Source organism: Magallana gigas, chromosome 10 (assembly GCF_963853765.1).
Source record: "Magallana gigas chromosome 10, xbMagGiga1.1, whole genome shotgun sequence".
Classification (NCBI taxonomy): domain Eukaryota; kingdom Metazoa; phylum Mollusca; class Bivalvia; order Ostreida; family Ostreidae; genus Magallana; species Magallana gigas.
In genome coordinates, this window is record NC_088862.1 from 12,687,395 (window position 1) to 12,710,757 (window position 23,363).

The 23,363-nt window shown below is 30.0% G+C and overlaps 2 long non-coding RNA genes across 2 annotated transcripts; both read left to right on the forward strand.

Annotated features, from left to right (window-relative positions):
• The first annotated feature begins 2,269 nt into the window (after nt 1–2,269).
• Nucleotides 2,270–4,037, forward strand: LOC117687220 (uncharacterized). The gene is made up of 2 exons (XR_010710518.1): nt 2,270–2,925; nt 3,442–4,037. It is a non-coding gene; the product is annotated as an uncharacterized lncRNA (long non-coding RNA).
• Nucleotides 4,038–20,549: 16,512 nt separating this feature from the next.
• LOC136272513 (uncharacterized) lies at nt 20,550–22,371 on the forward strand. Its single transcript, XR_010710521.1, has 5 exons — nt 20,550–20,649; nt 21,359–21,425; nt 21,587–21,724; nt 21,923–22,001; nt 22,276–22,371. It is a non-coding gene; the product is annotated as an uncharacterized lncRNA (long non-coding RNA).
• The last annotated feature ends 992 nt before the right edge of the window (nt 22,372–23,363 follow it).

Genomic DNA, 23,363 nt, shown 5'->3' on the forward strand with positions numbered 1-23,363 from the left:
TGACAATTGTATTAATAACTGATCAGGAAACTTTACTGGACTTTACATACATTATTAAAATACAGAAATATATATTTAAAATATTGCTATATGTTATTATACACAATAATTTAATCAGTAAAGTTGTTTGAATCTCCTCAGTGATAAAAATACTAGTGCAACCCTTGCGTCTCCATAACTGTACTCGCTAATCTTTTAATGGAGATGCTCACGATTTTGGTCAAATTCCATTGTGCTATTTTTATTGTTTACAATGCTATATGAATGTAAATCTAACGATCAAGTGAAATTTTAGAATCGGTCATTGAGTTATGAGCAAGGTACAAGTCCCACAACTCTTTGTCATGTAAACAACGCTCGTGCCCTGTTTTTGTTTACATAGTTTTAATATACCAGGACAAAAAAATTGAAGCTGATTTTTCTATCTTCTTATTCATTTTAAGCATAAATAAACGTTTCTAACGTTAAACACATTTCTTTTAGGTCTATAACTGGAATTTTCACTTCAACATTCAAAATGTAAAAAAACAGCTTTGTTTACATAGCAAAGATTTGTAAGCTCTGTAACTCGCTTAAAACTCAACAAATGATACTCACAATTTGATTGCCTATTAAAATGCCTTACTGAAGCATTGTAAATATTAAAATCGGAAAAATAATTTTTGACTAAAATCGTGATTATGCCCCTTTAGAATGTTCTATAGTGGAAGTAAAACATGTTTAGAATATGACAAGCATATGTTTAAATTTTACTATTGCTTTGAAAATTGTCATTGTTGGATTCTTTGTACACGTAGATATTAATAAAACAAGATATATAATATGTAAAGCCATTTATGCTATGAATTGGTCGTCAAAGTACCTTAATTTATAAAACTTGGAATATTCTTAATTTCTCAATTATTGATTTAACTTTAGAAAGTAAGCTTTACAATTTCCGTCTCCTCTTAATTATGTTTTTTTTTTGTGAACAAAACATGAGATTTTTTACAAAAGTTTACGTTCGTTGGTGTGTTTTTGGTACTTGTGATAAAGTCCCAATATTTTCAATCTACTTTTATCAATCCGATAGCCTTTTAAACTAAAACTTATGGTCTCCTTCCACCTAAAAATTTTTGTTTAAGTAATTGATTGGGCCAAATAAATCCCATTTCAAGATTCTCAATAATTTAAAGTATACTTGTGCACCGCCTTCACGTCAAAATTCAATATTCCGTCGTAGTCAAACTGTTAATAGACTTACACTATTTCTGTATCTTAACTCAAACAAAATTGAAACTTCCGCGAAGGTTAGCCAAAATTAATGAGAGTACAATTTCTTTTTTCGAATCAAGGTTTACAGAAAATTTCTATGTAGACAATTAACGTTTATACTTATCACCAGCCACCGACTATTTGATGTACTGTCAAACATAAAATCCTTATTATTTTTAAATACTACTTTTTTAATTATATGTTTGGGTTTGCTCAAAGTCTATGCCTAAACTTCAATAGCATCCGTCACTTAGAAAAAAATATATATGAACTGTCTCAAAAATCTCCGAAAACCTACGTACAACCATCTGTTGAGAAAAAGGTCGTCCATTTAAGTTCTAGCTTTGTCTCAAAATAGGGTACCTTATTCTTAAAATGAGTCTCAGAAACTATCAGTTGGCACGAGATATATTTTTGTGTCTATGGAGGTACATTGAAGAAATATTTGAAGTGAAAAATATATGTAATTTTTTTCCTTAGTTACGACAAATATTTTTATACCTTTGCCCCACTTCAAAAATAATTTTGATTTATAGAACTGAAAAAGAAATTGGAACTAGTATAAAGAAATGTGTCGTATTCAACAATGACTCTTTTGAATTGACATCAATTTTTCTATGAACATACAACGTCAATATACCTTCATGGAAACAGGAGTTCTAAGTATGGACTGAATTTTTTTTGTTCTAAATATAGACCCCATGCCGACTGATAAAAATGGGGTACCATATTTTGAGACAAAGCTACATCATTAACGTGCAAGATTTAACCTTTTTCTCAACAAATGGTTCTACAGTGGACACAAATCAACGCCTTTTATATATTGTACCGATTTTTAAGTCTTTAAGAAAAGTATCGAGCTGTGCAGTTGTAAAGTTGTTCTAAGTGATTAAAATTGCATTATTCTGGTCTTGTGTTGGCAGTTTGCATTAAAAAAAACACGTAAAATTTCAAATTCATTGCTTTTTAAGAGTAAAAATCAACAAGCATCAAGCATTTTGTGAAAGATATGGAAAGTGACATAAAAACAATAATGATAAAAACACATATTAAGATAATCAGAATGAAGATTGTATTAAAAATATTTGGGTAATTTTTTTTTATTCGTGCTGTTACTATGGAAACCACGTGCTTTTAGACTGACTGATTTGTACTTCATTTTAACATGAAAATTTTTGTATATACGAATACAATATTATGTTAAATCATCTTAAAACTCTATCAATAATTTTTTATACAACAAAACACTTTGCTGTAATTTAAACATCATTAAGAATTTACATTTACTTCATCCTTTGATATTTATACCCGTTTTATCTTGTTAATTTTGCATGCAAACACCAGTCAATTCAGTGCACTTTTATAAAATTCTACAACCATGTCAAGGTTAACTAACACTACATATTTATATTATGACATTTGTTCTAGAAGAATCAATTAAAAAATCTTTAGGCAAGTCAACCGTTTATAAATAAATACTGATTTTATACACCTGGAAACGTGCAAGTTTTACTCTAATTACCTCCCTTTGATATGACTCTCTTACGAAAGGAGGTATAAACGGTATTTTGTTTACATTGTTTACAACCAATATTTCTACGGAGCTGAAGTGAGACGACTATGGATTTTAGTTTCTGGATTATAGAAGTGTTTATTTAGTTCATTATCATGGTAAGTGACAACTTTTACTAGTTTCTTATTTTCTACTGGCAAACATTTCTTTAACGGGAGAAATAGTGGGTGCTGTAGATCTTCGTGAAAATTCGGATTAACATGTCAATGCACACAACATTATAAATAAAAGTTTAAACATGACAAAGAAAATGTATACGTGATTGCTAATTGTACATAGTGTTTGTGCATCAAGGACAATAAACTTTTAATGAAAAATGTATTAACATACATGTATAGACTATATGGTAGCTACATGTATACAAATCCATGTTTAAATGTATCTTGTGTGAATAATTGATCAGTCTTCTTATTATTCTATATGTTGGTAATTAATGTTGTATTCACATAAAATCAACTATTTGTACCATATTGCTAGAAAAAGTCAAGATTTTACACATATCTTAAATGACTTATAACAGTAAACTATTTTACTGTATGAGTTTTCAAGACAGTTTAATTAAATAGGGGATGGAAAGGTGTATGAGTTATAACAGGTTCTTTGTTTTATTACAGATAACTTAGTGAGTTGTAAACAGAAAATGTGTCACATGCAAGCCAAATGAATCAACTTAAATGAGGATGGACACTAAAATCTACCATGTCTACACAAAAATTAAAATATTCATACCAGACAGATGACAGAGACAATGCTTGAAATATTTAAATTTCGCAAAAGAAGAGGGTGAAAGTGCAATTGAAAAAAAACCCCAGACCAACAAATACTAAAGTTGACAAGGGATGATTTTCTTTAACAGAATTTCTTTCATCCTTGAACATAAACAGCTATGTTATCCACTTTGTTCCACAGAAAAGAAGAGCTGGCTTTCAACTAAAACTGAAAATCTTATCAAATAGAATTCAAAATTATATATAATTATATATAGGGATATTTGGGTTAAATACAATGGTACAAACAAGTATTTTCTGAACTATTTCAAAGTAAATGTGTGCCTGACTTAAACTCTGTCTATTTTTGAAAATAAGATGTGTTCATATGTCAATGCTGATGCATAATGATTTATTACCACTTGATCATTTGAGTTGTTGAATTATTTTCAGTGAAAATTATTACAATTAATGATGGTAAAAATTAAAGTTGATATTCATAAGATTGTTTTATTTGTGTTTACTTTACACTGTTAAATAAAGAATAAAATCCATGTTAGATAGAGCATTCAGCAAGTTCTGCAGTAAAAGCAGTAATACAGGTTTATGTCAAGCTATTTGAACTGACCTGATGACATTGACAAAACCAAGACTAAATAGGAAATAAATTCATGCATAAGAATATAAACCAACAATTCACATATTGATATTAAGGCTACTGTACTATCTATATCAGCTGACTGTCAAAATATTTCTCTGAATTTTTGCAGACCAATTCAATTTTATGTAAAATAATTGATTATTAGATTTTGAAGAAAAAATATTTCCCCATCTTAATGACAAAAAGTTTAATTACTGATCGAGTAGGGAGATGGACAGAACACTTTTTAAAAGTGGCTTAGTAGATCAATTCTCAAAGTAAGCATATACATATATTGTTGAGACAATTTTTCTTATGTGAAATTCCTGCATGCATGGGTGCTGGGAGGGGGCGGATATGACCAATTTAACTGAAATAATTATTGTCATTTATTTGTTATAGTTACATCCAAATATGATTCGGGCTGATATCAGTGAAAGAAAGAAACTATTGGTGACTGTGTTCAACTATAAAATAATATGATAATCAGATGAACATCTAAATTGGATATTTCGCCTTCTGAGGAATAAGTTACCTCCTTGATTTCTTTTTCTGACCTTCACTTTTTAAATAACATCTCTGCACATACTTTTTCATGCAGCAATGTTTTTTCTTAAATATACATATTGAAAAATGAATTATGATGGACTTCCACCCACCCCCCCCCCCCAATAATCTTATTGGTGTTTGATTTTATCAGAACAACTTGAAATCTCTTAGACATGTTAGAGTAGACTGGAGATTCAGTATTACATTTAGAGATGAAGAGCATATCTTTCTTCTAAGCTGATGTCATTTTAAATAATTACGCGCCCTTCAGAGAGCTTTATAGGTGATAGACTTTTAGTGTAAACTGTTTCAAATAACAAGAAAAAACCTCGAATATTTTTGTAAGAATTTTACATTTAAAGCCCTCTTTCTAAACATTTATATATGATATCTTATTTATGAAGTGGAAAACAAAAATATCCAGAAAACTGCATTGAAATCATAAGAAATCTAAACATTTAGAAAGCTTTTATTTCAAATCACACTTATTATTAAAAGTTGGCTTATTTTAAGTACAAAAAGGTCAGGAAAGATGCAACTTAAACAAAATATATATTATACCCGGTATATATATATTTATTTTATATATTCATTCTGACCATCATTATAGTACTTATATAATGAAAAACAATATTGGTATATGATGTTATTGTTCACATTTTTTGTCAGGAATATCTAAGTCATTTTTCATTATGTTGAGAATTGCATTTTAAGTACAAAAAGGTCAAATAAAATGAACTCAGAGGGTAAAACCTGACCTCCTTCCTTGCTTTTTCTTGGTACATAATATTTTAAATGATTGTTTTGTATGCAGATTTTCACTAAATTTATGATTCAACCACATTGAGGAGTAAAATACCTCATTTATAAATGAAATAAGTATTTTAATTACCTTATATTTGCCCTTACGTCCGTGTGTCCATGTTTTCTAATTTTAGATGAAAATGATTGATCTTTAAAATGTCATTTTAAAAAAAAACTTTATAAAATAGAAAATTTGACTTATTGTGCATCTTGAACCAGGGAATATTTTAAAAATAAGGTACAATATGATCTATTCAATTTAATAATACTTGGTTTTTATGTTACCATTACCTCTTTGTAAAAGCTTAAAATGCAAATTTGATATACTTTTAAACCTTGTACAACTTTCCCCCCTCAAAGTTGCCTATGAATTTTATTTTGCATATTTATAGTACAGATGATCACTAACAGAAATACATAATTTATTTTTCCAGCAGTGGTTGTAGATTTTGCATATAAAGTGATAAAGATGTGCAATTTTTGAAAATTGATAAGCGCCTAAATGCATGTTCTCCTCCTGTTGTCATGGCAACAATTACAATGAAATATTTTAAAATTTTATTTTTTCATAAAAATGGGAAAACTCAATCTTATGATAAATACAAAAAGCAAAATACTATATAATATCATGTAAAGGAATAATTTACGTAGATGTTTAGCTAAAATCATTGTTTTATTTTCAAAGATTTGTGCACCCGTAACTAAGGAAATAAATTTCCTTGGATACCAGTCCCATAGTATGACAGAAATCATTGTTTATCAGGGATTTTGTGTGAAGTAGATTAAATTCAATAATATACAAGCAGCTTTTCAAAAAATAATTTTTCCACTTTCCATGGAATGCTTGATGCTTGTTGATTTTTACTCTTAATTACTTTGACAACCGGCTTTGATCTGTTTTTTTTTTTAAAAGTCAATTAAAGAAATGTTACATTTTTATTCAAATGTGAACATATAAGATTGCCAAACATCCCCATTAATAAAAAGAAAGTTTGATTTTCAATTACATTAAGAGATAATGTACAATTTTGTGATATAAATATATATGTTTTTAATTTCCTTTAAATACAATTCAAACTAAATGATTTAAATAAAAGAGATTTGAACACAATGAATAGACAGTTCAACAATTAACTGCACACATTTTATGCTATCATGTTAGATCGACATTATACATTTCATGCTTATGGTTTTCTCTCTCAATTAGATTTTCAAAGATTATCAATGTTTATTAAATCTCGTTTGTTTTATGTCATCTAAGTCACTCATGTTATCTATTCCAGTTAGTCTTCGTCCATCGTCGTGCGTCGTCTGTTAACAATTTAACAGTTTTAATTTCAAAACTACAACGCAAATGAATGCCATTTTGGTGTGAAGTATTTTTATGGTAAGAGGAATCTTAATTGTAAAAAGCATGGCTTTACTACCCCGGGCGTCATAGACGGGGCCAAATAGGCATTAAAATGTCAAGTTTCAAATAATATTCTTCTTTACTCCCACACATGTTAGGGAAACACTGAATGCATGCATATGGTTATGCTATTCATGAAACTATCTACCTAAATCCATGGCCCCTGGACCAGGGGTTTAGGAGTGTCTTATTGTGAAGTAGTTAAAAGTTTTGTTATGCGATATAAATGCATATCTTAAGCCAATAAAATAAGGTAATATAACCAGAGATAAATCATACCCGTAAAAATTGGGTAGATATTGAAATAATTATCTAAATAGCGAACTTTTCTAAATGAGTAAACGTCATCCGAAACCTAAAATCTTTGTTGGGTAAAAATAAGCCAGTCAAATGAATCCTTCTTTATTTTCCACACTATTATGACCCATATTATGAGCGTTAGCAACGGTCCCATCCATAGCATCTAACTCGGTTCCCTTAATGAAGTCATCATGTGTGTCGTTTTCAATTGCATCCTAATCTTTGACTTCATATTCCAAAGTGCTAGATTTAGACTGGATTCGTTTTTGAAGTGATTCGTCAGCATTCTTTAGAAGTTCTTCTTTGGCGGCAAAGTATTTCAAAAAAGTCATTGTCGATTTGTAACTTTGCTGTAAAAATGATTAATAGATTAATGTTCTGTATGTTTGATGATTAAATGTAACTTAAAGCTGACGTGAATTCATAAAAGCATCAAGAGCCCATATTAGTCTCTATCGCTCAACTGCCACTGGAGTATATATAACAATCGAGCAAGTTAGGGTCTACTAGTAGGATATACAAGTAAAATCGCTTATATGATTTGTTTCGTTTTTGCAAAAAAAATTAAAAAGTTTAATCGCTTTACTGTGATTTCATGGGAAATCTTCCAATTTAAGTAGCTTGAACCCAAAATATTTCATTCACAAGGTTAAGGAAACCAAATGAATATTATCTTAGTCGAAATCAACTAACATCAATAACAAATCTCATATCTTCTTCTTCCAATTTAAAATCAGTGAGTCCCACGTGGCCAGTATCAATGCCAACAGTTCTATCAAAGTCTCGAGGCTGTAAATCAAAGATGAATTATAAATTTCGAATCAATCAACATGTTTGAAGTTCTAAATAAGGCAAGTTTTATTTAAAAAGCATAAGACGCGGGGTTTGTGGATAAATTGTCGGACAATATTGGTAATATCTGCTGTATATAGGGAAACATTTCCCACTGGTTTATTTCACTGCTTTTGCCTTCTTGTCAGCGGCCTTTTCAACGGCCGATTTTAAGACTGAGTGAATTCCAATGTCTCAAACGATCTCTCTTTTATCACGAGTTTACCCGGGCGAATTCATGATGGGGTAAAATCGTTTGTAAGTGAAGAAGGACGAAAAAAACACGATGTGAAAATAACACTGTACACATTATTTCACTATATAATATCAGAATATAATCATAATCGTAATCAGCATGTATACTGCGGAATCATTTTATTTCGTGGGGGCCAATTTTCGTGGATTGTGGGTTTTTTGCTTATTTGTGGGGATGTAATTTCATGGATGTTTCAGTTTTTAGTTTAAGTAGGTAAACTAAATCTTTTATAATTAGTTTTCGTTGAGGATGTTAATTCATGGGCGAGGGCTACCCACGAATACCACATAAATTGAGCCACAACGAATTCTAATGATCCCACAGTATGACCCAAATGTGAAGGTAACCTGAAGAGGACCTTACACTGACAAATGCCCGTTGAACGTTTGTTTAAAGGCGCTTTGAATCGTTCCAAAGAAGTCAAAAAACCCATCAACGTTTTTCCTCTGGTAGCCAAAAAAACGCTCAATTAGTTGTACACCTGTGCCATGCATAAAATTTAATAACTCCCGAAAGTCTATCTGTAATAAGAAATCAGTGTAAATTCCTGAAACTTGCTATGATACCTCTTTGCTATTTAATATATTGTTTGGTCATATTTTGTATTGATCATTCCAAATTCGTCAAACAGCGTTATTTAGGTTTTTAAAACTGTTCTGATATATTTTTTTAAATTTTGAATCAATACTAAATTACTCTATATCTGTGTCTGAAAATACCTTGCACATTTCAAAAAAACAAATCGGGAAACATTTAATTTTCCAACCTCGCCAGATTTTTCTCTGTCCAGAAGATCAAAGGCATTCTGAACTGTGCAATCTTTTCCAAAAAGAATTTCACAGCTCGTCGTAGAAAATTCCTCCTACAAAAATTAACGGAATATATAATTTCAGTTTATGAAAAAAGATATGTTCATCAAGATTGAAAACTAAAACAATATGATAATGTGTGTTTCCCTTGGAGGGTATCTGCGTTAAAAGAAAGTTAAAACTGTTTAAAACGTAATCTAGTTTCATCAATACTCGCTAGTAACCAATTTTCGTGGCTTTTGTTGTTGAGAGTATACACGAAAATGAATCTTTATTATAGTGAAATTTCTAACACTCAAGAGTACATTGTGATAGTTTGTACTTACAGATATAAAAACAGCTTCTAGCTCTGTCCTGTAAATGGTGTGGTTTTTATCCAAATTGTGTTTCTTCAAAACCTTAAAATAAAAATGACTGTATACTTTGCATAGAATTATGTTTTATTTATTTGTTGTCAAAGTTCTGTTTTCATGTAGAGATATGTTAAGTTGATATATTTCGGTATTTATGGTTTATTATAAGTTATTATATGTCCGTCAAATATACCTTTTTAGTGGCCTAATTATAGTGATATACTGGTAAAAATCAATGGAACCGTTGATTCCGAGTATCAGCAATTGCTTGCTAGACCTCTATTTATCCTTGGACTATATTGCTTTAACTTTAAGCATTATGCAACAGAAATCTTCTCTTGAATCTTATTGAATCTCGATTTAAGTGGAATATTCATTCCTAATTGTGTCAATTCATATGTTATACATTCCTTAATTATAGACAATATTGCAATTCACTTTCAAAAATTCATCCACTGCCATTACAACTCGTCTGTCTTCTCTCTTAGCCTTTTCTTGATCCTGTTTTTGTTTTAGTTTTATCCTGTAACATTGAATCGCAAAGTGGCTTCATAACAAACCTGAAATATACATAGGACACTTGCTAACATTATGTTCAATGGCATGCACTTAAAAAATGCTATTTTAATGTGCAAGGCAAGTTCCAAATAATGAATAAAAAGAAGCTGTTTCTGTTTTAGCATATTAGACTCACATGAATCTTTTGGATACAAAATTAAAGGTACTTCATGGTCAACATAAAAGCCATCAGATTTCACTTTAATTTTTGAGAAATAATTTCCCAAGCTTCAAACTACATGCATTATTTAACATAATAATGTTAATATTTTCCTATATCTTTCTATACAGCTTCATTTACAATAGATTAACTGAGTCTTAATATAATTAGGGATACCAGTGATAAATGCATGTTATTTTAAAATGCCTTCCGTTCTTACCTTCCTAGTTTAGTGTTGGGAATTGGATCAAGTTGAACACCTATTCTCTTCTCACACATAAATCTGAACATATCTGTCTCAGAGTCGGCGTACTCGAGCACAAGAAAAAAGATAAATGAAAAACAAATGATCATTAGAAATGCCAAAAATTATATATAAACGTACATACCATTTGAAATATGCTAGTAGAAAGACTGTCGTGGCTTTTTTCTATAAACGTTGTCAACGTTATAGTTTTGGAGTGTTCGTTTTGATTGGGTTTTTATATACGTGTTTTTTTGTTTTTGCTTGTTTTTTAATAGAGATACCTGGTATATTGGTTTCAAAAAATATGTGAAATATTGAGATAAATGCGAAACAAATGTTTATAAATCAAAAAATACAGTTTTTATTAATGTATATCCTAATTTTTAAAAGTTTTGATTTGAGGAATAACACTACAGAGCATCTTGAACAAGTGTGTGTTTGTGTTTAATAGTTCTAGGTTAAGCGTTTATTTTTTGAAGGGATAAATGATTCCTTTAATGTGAAAAAAATAATGCGAAATGGTATACATTTGGTTTTATAAAAAATATGATAAGCTTAATTTTTTTTTTTTTTTTTTTTGCAATTATAGAACATGAAACTAGAAATGAAGTATGTCAACAGTTCATACCAGTACAAAGTCCAACGTCTTTGCTTGGTCTTTCTGGTCAAGGGCAAACCTTTGCCGTTGGTCTAATAAGTTTTGTAGATCATCTAATGGTTTGAGTTTTTCTAAGAAACTATCTTTTGAATCTATCGAGAGCCACCATCCTGTAAGTAAAGTACCTGAATTATAACTGCATTATCGCTGTTCTATGATATGATTTGTTTTATGTACTGTGAATTCCTAATTAGACGCAAGAAATTAATATTCACGCAAAATCTTGATAATCTTATCTCGCTGATTTTAAAATCTCGCTTTAATCTTTATACACATTTAAACTATTTTGAATTATGATAAAAATTCTGTGTTCGCGTTATCATATTCTCGCTATTTGATGCTAAACCGTTGAATCGTTGAATTAAGTACTGGCGTAAAATAAGGTATCTACAGTAAACACTTGTCGGAAGAGTAATTGAAGCCGTTATCATTTTTAATAAATGCCATGCATTGTTTACTAAAATATATGAATACAGGAATCACCATGATAATTGATCTATTGTATGTTTTTAAAGTAGCGATACTGGAGTCACTATACAATACTCTTGGAATATATAGTACAACTCTAATATGAATAAATGATTATTAGTTTAAAGAAATACATGATTTATATGGAGTAATAACCTAAATTGTTTCACGGTTTGCTATGATAATAACTTTTTCTGTGTTTATTCTTATTAAGTGATAAATAGGTACTTTTTACTTATACAGAATTATCAACTCTCTCAGGATTACAAGCATATGTTCTATTCTATCTCAACCTAGGCATTATTTTCAAGCAGTGTTTAAATAACAGCTTTATGATTTACCTACATTCTTACAGTACAACGTGTGTTAATGGAATCTATGTAAACCTACTCACCGTCGTAGCAGTGGATGGGATAGTTACAAATTAATCCGCCGTCTACATAGGTATTTGTTTCTCCGTTACATGTGTAATGTGTTGGTTGAACGAGACCTTTATCACAAAATGATAATTAATTTGGATACTTGTAACCACATGAACATGCATACTGGATTTTTATGAATTTTATTATTGTATCTGTTTTAAAGGCTTTTCGCAATTTCTTCATTTCTATCAAGAAGCTCCATAGGGTAATACATCTGCTTAAGAAAATACGTCTATCTATCTATCTATCTATCTATCTATCTATCTATCTATCTATCTATCTATCTATCTATCTATTTATCTATCTATCTGTATCTATCTATCTATCTATCTATCTATCTATCTATCTATCTATCTATCTATCTATCTATCTACCTATCTATTTTTCTTTCTTTCTTTCTTTCTATCACATAATTATCTTATTGTCATATTCTTTCACACACACACACACATATATATATATATATATATATATATATATATATATATATATATATATATATATATATATATATATATATATATATATATATATATATATATATATATATATATTGAATAAAACAACATAAAGATCATATTAATGAAACGATATTGAAAAATATAACCGAATAATAAAGCATGATCGTTCAAAATCAGTTGTAATAATTCCAACACTTGGTGTTGTTATTTGGAAATCCCATAAAGTGTTATGATCATAAATATATTTAAAAAACTGTTTTTCTACATATATTCTTCTAATCTCTGAATGTTTCAAACATTTTTTTTTATGAAAACAATATTATTTTCCTTGTGCCATAATATCATCATCAACACCCCCTTTCTAACTCTTAAATGTTAAAAGAAAACAATCGAATTTTAATTCTTTTAAATTCATATCTATCATCACAACGATCAAAAACGAAAATTAAAAAAAAAAATTAAAAAAATACAGTGAATGACATTATACTGAGTATTACCTGGTAGTGCAATAGACATCCGTACGGCAGTTCTAATGGACATAGACGGTGTAGTCTTTACGTGACAATATTCCTCTCTCATTAGGTTAACATTAGTCACAATGATACAAAGCTCTAGCACAGTCTTTCTATAATGCTTAAAAAAATATATATATTCATAAACCATAATAATAAAAATGCTTTAAAAAATGTATATATATTTATAATGAAATGTTAGTTTTGTATATATTGATACACTCAGAAATAATAATGAAAGAAAAATGCTACAGTTCAAACTAAACACAAGACATATTATTTTGAGCCGTGTTTTTTTTTATTAATAAATTGTACATTTGGTTTACTACTTTGGTAAATTAAAACTTGTTGAAATTGCAGTTCCTCGTCGTATTTGTGACGTCTCAGTTTTGAATTATTTAAAACACAAGTTTAATATTCAATTATGTACACTTGATGAAAACAAAAGCAAAGAACCTCGTCAAAAGTTACGTCTTTGTTGCCCATCTTTTTTTCCAACAGTTCCCCGAACCAGTTGTAAAATCTATTACCAGGATGCCACTCGTATCTAGTCAGTAGATTCGGCAGAAGACTAAGTATTCCACACTTGGCATCTGACAAATATATTCTATAAAACTATAACGTGTCCTAGAAAATTAGGGGAACAGGGCATATCATATCCAATCGTTAGGTAAGGAAGAAGAATAGATCTCCCATATTATCATCTGATTTTTGTCTAGAATATTGAATCAGTGACAACTTTGAAATATCTGTAACATCAAAACTAATGATTAATTACAAAATGTTCTTGCATCAATTCTTTTATAAGACATGGAGAAAATATTCGATAGTTAATATACATGTGTATCTCTTTTTACCTAATACTATTGAAGATAAATCTTGACCCATTAAGTCTTGGGTTTCTTCCACATCGTATCCTACGGCCAAAAGGGAAGCTGAAATTGCGCCTGCGCTAACTCCAGCAAATCTTCTGATCTGACTGACTAGTCCAAGTTCCTCCAAAGCCTACGAAAGGAAGACAAACATCCTGTATGTACAAATATTTAATGCAGCTTAATTTATGCTTTAAGTTCACATATACAAAATATTTCGGTGGAAAATTCACAGTGCAATTTAAAAAAGCTCATTCAATATTGGTATATGCTTGTGTTATTGACATACTATTAGATAAAATACACCAACAATTTTTTTTATCATTCTCATTTAGAAAAAATCTTAGATCTACTCAAGTAGATCGTTACACAGGGGTTATTCTGGGCCTATTTAATATGTTACGTCGTATACGTGCATCATAACTATAGCTATGAGCAAGGTTAAAGATGTTTTGATCACCTGCTGCATCTCTGCACAGATTAAAGCATTATATTTTTTTTAACTACATTTTCTCTATTATTCTTGTTTTTTCTGTTGTTAAACTGACACAGTATCTCAAAACAGATGTTATACTTTTTTACAATGACAACTGAAATAAGAAGAATTAAATCAAATATTCATCATATGAAAGAATTCACGAATAATGTCATCATCTATTCGTTTACAAGACATTAAAACCCATTCAGGACTTACACATGTAAAAAAAAAAAACCAAACAGTTTCGGACATTAATTTGAGTGTCACGCGATTGCATTTGCTATCTAAAAAGGTTATAGTAGGATTGACACACTGACAAAAAAATATAGTTTGAAATTATTCGATGTATGTAGTATGAAATATGCACTTTTAAAGAGCGCATCTTAAGATATAATTCTTGAAGACATCAGGTTTCACAGAGAGCCACTGGCTCATGATTTATGCCAAGCTGCAGGTTTTTTTTAGTTCCCTGCGCTGTGTGGCTATATGGAACTCAATTTCCATGTGTTGGTCCGTCCAACGCTTTATTCCTCTTTTCATCTGATACATAAAATATGTTGAAATTGGTAAAAATTCTATATTTGGTAAATTATTAGTTTTAAGTCATTATATCTTTTAAAGCGTTGTCTGATAGGTCTGAGAAACATGTCCATATCCTTTTGAATAGCAACTGGGCAAGGCAAAAATGTTGATACACCATAAGAATAGTATTGCAATGCAAATTCACAATATATTCTTGTACCTTGTTAGCGCCTGAGTTCGCATATCCCTTGGCACCACCTCCTTCAAAAACAAGGTTCTCAAAAGGGTAACTATGGTCTTTGGGATTAATACTCATGGCTTTTATTTCAATCTCGTTTAAAATAGATGGCGATTTGCGATTGACACCTAAAAAACCCCAGAACACATGAAAATAGCAGTGGGTCGAGGAATATAATTTTTAAAACAAAGTTAGAAAAAACAGATTAGCACTTCAACAACAACAAACAAAACAGAAAAGGGACAAGATCATTTTATTGTGAAGTTTCTCCATTAAATGATAAGTAGATTTTTCAGTTTATATATTAAGATAAATCATGGACATATTTTATTGTATAATACGTAAGGAGGCTGACCGCCTCTATTTTTTTTATTTTCGGCTTTATGTATTAACCTGTAATTATAATGTGTGTTAAGGGTAGTTAATACATGTAAAATGAATAGTTAACACTATCTAAAAAAGCAAAAAAAAAAAAAAAATGACCTGTGTTTCCAGTGTCATCAGGTGTCGCTTTTTCTTGTTCCTTTTCGACATCTTGTATGAACTGTTCGTCAAGATAACGCTTTCTAGCCTCCAAAATTTCTTTGTATTGAATATCTCCATGATCCGTTTCGATTTTTTCCCCAAAGACGTTCCCCATTTTCATTAACGGTCAATAAACTTAAAAGGCCTTCTGACAACTTTAAAATCTGAAATTGAACCATATTCTAAGTTAGTTATTCTACAAGAAACACGAATGAAACTATACAAGCAGCTAAAGTACTACTTCATCATTTGAGGATCATAAGGTGAAATGCATTATACCTAATAACATATTGATTGTGAATATCATGGGTCTAGAATATACACTAGTATTTACATTTAATAGTGTTGTTTCCCACAAAAATCAATTAATTAAAAGGATAAAAATTGAAATTCTACTTTGGAAATTAATAGTACGAGATTATCTCAGAAACAGCAAAATTATGTCGTCTAATTTTTCATCGCCGAATTCTTGTAAAATGGATCTTTTTCTTCTCATAAGCACGTTTTCGACACATTTGCTTTGTAAAATAAATAGAAAAATATTAGTCGAACATTGAAGTACATGTATTGATTTTTTAAAAAATCGAAGTTTGATTGATCACTCCTAAAATTTGTCAACATTAGTTTTTCATAAAATTACATGGACATTGTACAAACCAACTTCTTGACATAAACTTTATATCAATAAATTTAAATCTTACCTCAACGAATTTTAGTCATTTGTATTGTTACGCTCACAAACATGTGATCTGAAAAGACTTGTATGAAATATAGGAATGCGGAATTTGTAAAGTAATTGGGAAACCAGCTGTCCTGCACTGTTCACCTACAAGAATTCTACATGCATATCATACAATTTTACTGATAGTTATATCAAATGATTGATTCATTTTACTGCGTTCTTTAACCGCTAAACGTGTTTAAGATGTTCCTTCCCGCAAAAAACCTCCAATATAAACTAAAAGAGAGATAGAGAAAAAACACAACGAATTAAACTTTCCGAACACAGTATATCATGCATCACGAACATTGTAAAAAAACTTAACTGTTAGACATACTTCTTTTTTTCTTTATCAAAAATAAAACTAATAGAACGAGACTTTATCATGGAGGGAACACGTGGTAGAGCTGGCGGGTTGATTTGATTAACAGGTGCAGCACGTGGACTGAAATTGCATGATGAATTCAATAAGAGTGTACCATATTCTTTTATGAATACTAATTTTATGAATATTTAGTATTGGATATTAGTATATTTCACATTGGTGTACGTTAAATTACACCTAAACGCTCTCTCTCTCTCTCTCTCTCTCTCTCTCTCTCTCTCTCTCTCTCTCTCTCTCTCTCTCTCTCTCTCTCTCTCCTGTAAGGTGTACTGTTGTGCGATTAGACGAAGCCGTACGAGATATATACTTTTTCTTTTGTCGTGAATAGGTGTGAAAACCCTCAAGGGCATGTCGTTTTCTACCCTGAGATTGTTAATCACTACATGTATACACAGAAAATAATCGTGACTTAAACTTTATATGTATACACAGGAAATGCATACTGACATAACACGTTATGATTCCATGTGCTTTAACGCAGCACCAACTTTATATAAGAATGATAATTTTATTATTGAATGGAAAAATAGATGTGTTAGTTGATTCCCGACATCTGTTCATTTCTCAATTTAAAACATACACATGTATTGACAGTTTACGGTGCTATGCGTGTCAACTTATAAAATGAGAAGATGAAATTGCTCTGCAATGATACGAGTTCATCTAATGAAAATATTTAATTTAAAGATTGTTATAAAAACAGGATTATCAACTAATAGAAATAATAACTGAAATAAGCACGTCAAATACAAAGATATGTGTTCTTATTTACACATCACAAAATTTAACAGCGTAATAATCATGTTATGTTGTAATTCAAATGTACATGTAGTTTCCGATTTCATGAAATTCTATTTCATAAATATAATTTATGCATTTTATAATAATATGGACCACAATTATTTTACAATGCAGCTGTTATGCTTAAATCTGAAGTCGCATATTTGACGTGGAATTACGCGACCCGCATTGCCTGTAATGTACAGTACAGGTAAAGTAACAACAACAAGCAGCAGCAGGAAGAACGGTAAATCACACCGTCGCGGTGTCATCACGGTCGCAATCCATACCGCGATCAAAAACCGCGATGGTGTATCGCGGGAACGATAAAAATACCGTGACGGTAACGCGGGCCAATACGGGATCCGCGTTGCCTGTACTATATCTATCTATCTATCTATCTATCTATCTATCTATCTATCTATCTATCCGACTTTAAAGAATGAATTTTAAACATCCCGATTACAATTATAACATTTATTCAGTTAGCGAAGAACTTGACTTGGAATAAAAAATTTAATCGAGGTCGTTTTCAACTTTGAATGATAGCAGATTAACAGCTGTCATTTACTTATGAAAATGCATATATTTATACACACAATGATACATGTATTCATTCTTTAGATTGACGTGTGAACTCAAACATTATCAATTTTGTTTAGTCGAGTATTTGAGTAACAGAAAGGAATAATCAGAACACTGTGTATATTCATTTGTATATGTAAATCAAACCGGAATAGATGGTGTGACGTCAAAATAATTATTTTTTTTTGTTTTTAATACAAAAGAGTTCTACATCATGTCAGCCTCCAGTAAATACGATTTCTCCAACTTCAGACGTTCATTAAAGCTTAATTACGTATTTTTTTTTAAAAACAGCATGACCACATGTGATAATTTACACCACTTTATTAAAATAAATAAATTATGTTTTTGACTTTCCTTCCCCTTTAATTTTCAGCAAGAAACTCAATGCGGTAATACACTTGCTTCTGAATATGAGTTGCTAGAGAAAAAAAATATGAACTTGTTATTGTAAAAAAGTATCTATCTATCTATCTATCTATCTATCTATCTATCTATCTATCTATCTATCTATCTATCTATCTATCTATCTATCTATCTATCTATCTATCTATCTATCTATCACATATCTTTTCATACTCTTTAACACGTAATGAATAACTAATATATATATTGAATATGATTTTAATATAGATAATGTATGGTTGTAAAAGCATATTAAAAAAATTATGACGAAATAATAATAAAGCATGGTTGTTCATAATCAGTCAGTCCAACACTTGGTATGGCTATTCTGAGATCCCTTCAATTGCAATTATGATTATAGATATATATTGAAAAAAAGTGTTCTTTGGTAGGTTTTCTTCAATGAACAGAATGTTTCGAACATCTTATTATGGAAAATAAATTATTTATTTACCTTGTACCACTTAATCATTAGATTCGACCACTGAATAAAAACAAAAAAGGTCCAAAACGTCATTATGTTACCTGGTATTGCCATAGACATCCGAACGGCTAATCTGATAGGCATATCTGGTGTAGTCTTTACGTGACAATATTCTTCTGTCATATAGTTAACATTAGTCACAATGATACAAAGCTCTAGTCCAGTCTTTTTATAATGCTTGAAAATCAAATATGCATTCATGAGATGTTGGTATGGCAAAAGAAAAATGCAACAGTTTACAATAAAGACGAATTCAAAGAATTTACTAGCACGTTAAGCCATGTCTGCTCTGATTTTACTACTGTTTATTAAACTTGTTGGAAATAGGTGTTTCCCGTCGTATTTGAGACGTCCCACTTTATAATTAAATTTGAATAACAAGTTTGATGTAAAATCTGATGGACAATTGATGATAACAAGAAACAAGAACCTCATAAAAGGTTACGTCTTTGTTGCCCATCTTCTTTTCCAACAGTTCCCCGAACCAGTTGTAGAGTATAGCAGCTGGATTCCAACCGTATCCGGTCAATAGATTTGGCAGAAGACTAAGTATTCCAAACTTGGCATCTGACAAAAATATGTTATAAAACTATAATATTCAGTCAAATGTGTAATAATAAAAAAAAACAGGAGTACAGGGTATGTCTTATCCTATCGAGAGGTAAGGAAGAAGACCACGTGTAAAGACTCAAAATCTTGCATCGTTGATGCAACAAATGAATCATGGAAAGGAATAAGCTTATGATGAGTATTTCACGAATGATTGGTACATGTACATAATGTATATATGAAAAACTGTTTTTGCTATAATAAATTGTTGATAGTTCTTTTCGTTGAAAATGACTTCAGTCAAATTTTACACGGATTCAATATGATATTATTTGTTATATATATTTTTTTAAATGTTGAACCTGTATGACAATTTTGAACTGTTTATTATATTAAGATAAATGATTAATTAACACAATGTTCTTGTATCATTATTTTACAACTCAAATCTTGATTTAAAAAGCCTTGGAGATCTTTCGAATCGTATCCCACGGCCAAAAGGGAAGCTGTCATTGCGCCTGCGCTAGCTCCGGCAAATCTTTTAATCTGACTGACTAGTCCAAGTTCTTCCAAAGCCTACAAAATGAAGACAAACACCATGTATCTAGACATATACAGGTAAAATTGCTACATATGTTCAACATATGTTTCGAGTAACATATGTTGAACATACGTTGAACATACGTTAAACATATGAATTTTTCAAAGTATGTTGAACATATGTTTGAAATATATTGTTAACATATGTTTGAAAAAAACATTAAATATATTACAGACTCAAAACATATGTTGAACATATATTTGTGGTAATCATATGTTCAACGTATGTTTAACATATTTTGAACATATGTTTGTTTAAAACATATGATCAGCATATGTTTTCAATTTGCGTTATGTTGATTAAACATGTTTGTTGGCTTAAATGTTTACATATGTAGTAATGAATACGTGTATAAACAACTTATATAATCAACATTAGCCATGCAATTTTTTCATATGAAGTGTTTCGTTAACAAATCCAGATTTAAGCCTGAATCGGTATTAAATTTAGTGTTCATAAACACACGTCATATTTTACGTCACGGAGGCAGAAGATCAATCTCCAGGATGGATTTTAACTTGTACTTATAAGGTAAAAATGCGTTTTCATTTACCTATTTAAAATTATATAGTGGCAATGAGTCAATCTACGGGCATAGTTGTGTTCTTCTAGAAAATTCGGATTGAAAAACCATACTGTATAAAATAATGTAATGTCAACAACCGACGGTCATCATTGTTGTTAAACTTTTTTAAAACCAGCTCTATAATTGAACCTCTAAGGCTGTTGAAATTGTTTTAAAATACAGTGAATATATCATACAGTAATTACCATGTTTACGAATGAGAGAATGTAGAACATCTCAGAAAAGGTTACGTCTGTAAATTTCTTCACACAAAGCTACAACTCAACAGCTTACTGTCTATAGTTTATTTAGACCTTACAAGTTTAATAGTAAACAAGCATAAAAATGTAGATTTGAAAAATATATTAAGATCAGACGCATTTAAAAACTTGGAAAGTGAAAGTAGCCCCCAAAACTAGAGCAAAGCTCATTGCAAAGCAACGAGTATGTCATATTGCTGTTTTAAATCAGTTATTAATGAAAAAAAGTCTTTACAATCCCACAGGGAAATTCCTAATGAATTATTTTGTGTCAACACAAATTGTACAATGATTTATATCTTTTCATTGAAATATTTATATCAATTCAATTCATTTTTCTTTTAAAAAAATCTTTATCAATATTTATAGTGTAATTTTTATTACATGCTAATTGCAAAAAGTGTTTTTATTTTAGGAATGCAGTGACTAGTGGACACATCACAGATGGCATCAAATAACACAGTGTCAGAAATTATGAAGAAGTAAGTACATAATTATAAAAATGTCTTACATTTCTTCAAAACTGCAGCATAATGTATATTTTTTAAACTTGTAATATTATTGTAGTAAAGTTAATTAGGTTCTATGAATATCAAATACTAGTAATGAGTAACACTGTTTGACAGAGTATTATAATTTGTAGCAAATGGATGTAGTAGTGCAGAGGTTTGTAAGATTTCTTGGATGCAGTCTGAAGACGATGAAGTGATGAAAGATCCAGGATCCAGATATTCGTCCTGAGCTCAAAGATATCTGCACAACATTTGCTATACAAGTTATGGTAATTAAATTCAAACATGGCTCTGACTGTATGATTGATTCTAATTATAAAATGTTCTTAGTTCTAATGATTTTTTGTAAGATTTTAAAATCTCACTTTGTAAAAATAACACAAATATATTAATGGTTTTCCACTTCTTAATTTGAAAATTTTTAAAAGGTCTGATGGTGGTTACTTGCATTTGTATTAATATTTTAGACAGAAGTTTAGACTTGACTTGTGAAATGATAAACAGCACATCGAAAAAGAAGTTGGACAAAAAGTGGGATTAATGCAGGTATATAGTTATTAATTTCTCTCTCTCTCTCTCTCTCTCTCTCTCTCTCTCTCTCTCTCTCTCTCTCTCTCTCTCTCTCTCCCCAGAACTTACAATGATGTAAGTATTCAACAAAATTTACTTAAGGAATAGAATGAAAAAACTTAACTCATGTTGTATTTGCAACTTGATCTTGATACTCTTCAAACTTTTATTTTAATAATGGAACAACTGAGGCAATTATAAACTTGTAAAGCATCTTAAAAAGTGTTTCATTCTCTGTTTCTTTTTCCAGAAACTATTAAAGCTGCAGTGAGTGAGAACCATTCACAGGAGAATAACAAACTTGTCTATATGATATTTGCAACAATAAAAATGATATGTATTTTTATCTCTGTTTTTTTCATCAGATAGATGGAGCTAAAAGACTCAGTGTTGTAAAAACAGGATAATCAGTTGAAGAGGGAAATTCAGAAAGAGAATTTGTACCAACAATGAATTATAAAATAAAAAAAATATTTAAAGGCATATTTTCAAATATGCATAAGACATATGTGATACATGTTGTGTAAAAAATCCGAAAGGATAAAGAAAATGAGTAAACACAAAAATGAAATTAACATATGTTCAACATATATCTAACATATATTTATAAACATATGTTAATCATATGGTTATAATTTAATTCTGGTTGTAACGCTCTTTCTGATTGGCTAGAAAAATTATTTTATATCGTATAAAGAATGTTGCCTACGTCATAGTAAGACTAACGTCAAAAACATATCAATACGCCTGACGTTACGTTTGAATTTTGTACAATTTTACGTCATTTTAAAGGTCAAACAACCGTTTTTATCTACAATGAAGAGTAAAAAAATTAAATTATAAGCAATGAATTCAATATTTATTAGTTTTATACGATATAAAATGGTTTGAAACAGTTTACGCTTTTTTATAAACCGCTTCGCGGTTTATAAAGCGTAAACTGTCCCAAACCATTTTATATCGTATAAAACAAATAAATATTGAATTCATTCCTTAAATCAAAAACATGTTTAATAAATGTTAAACATATGATGAACATATGTTTATGAACATATGTTTAACATATGGTGCTCGTTTTTTATGGCGAACATATGTTTCAGAACATATGTTCAACATATGTTAAACATATATTGAACATATGTTGCAATTTTACCTGTGTACTTAAAGCAGTTTTAAGCACTTAGAACTGCTACATCTTTGCTATAGCTAAAACGTTTTATCTTTATAAACAACAGATTTCTTTAATTTCATTTTTATAAAGCAGAGTTTGATATTTCTATGAAAAATGGGTACTCTTTTTAATAGAAATTAAGTATTAAGATTGCTGATACACTATAA